The following is a 342-nucleotide window of genomic DNA, read 5'->3' as shown; positions in this document are numbered from 1 at the left end:
TCCTATGACATGATTTCTCTTTTCTAATGAGAATTTTTTTCTCTTGTAGATCTTTTCCCAGTTTTTGTGTTCTTTGCGTATTAAAATTTACACACAATGTTTTAAATTCCATTAGAAGACACATTTATTTATTTTTTTTAAATCTTAGAGTTATCCAAAATATTAATGCCAATAACAAAATAGTGTCTCTTGGTTTTCCCTTGTAAGACACTGCATTGCTAGCTCTCCTGGTGGCACAGAAGTCCTGTGATGTGGGAAAATGGGGACATCAGCTCTGAGCGGAAAGATGAATAGAAGAGTAGGACCCTGAAGTGGAACCAGATTTATTTTACTTCTATTTCC

Source organism: Mirounga leonina, unplaced genomic scaffold, assembly GCF_011800145.1.
Source record: "Mirounga leonina isolate KUSES-001 unplaced genomic scaffold, KU_Mleo_1.0 Mir_91, whole genome shotgun sequence".
NCBI lineage: Eukaryota > Metazoa > Chordata > Mammalia > Carnivora > Phocidae > Mirounga > Mirounga leonina.
This window is presented reverse-complemented; position numbering follows the sequence as displayed.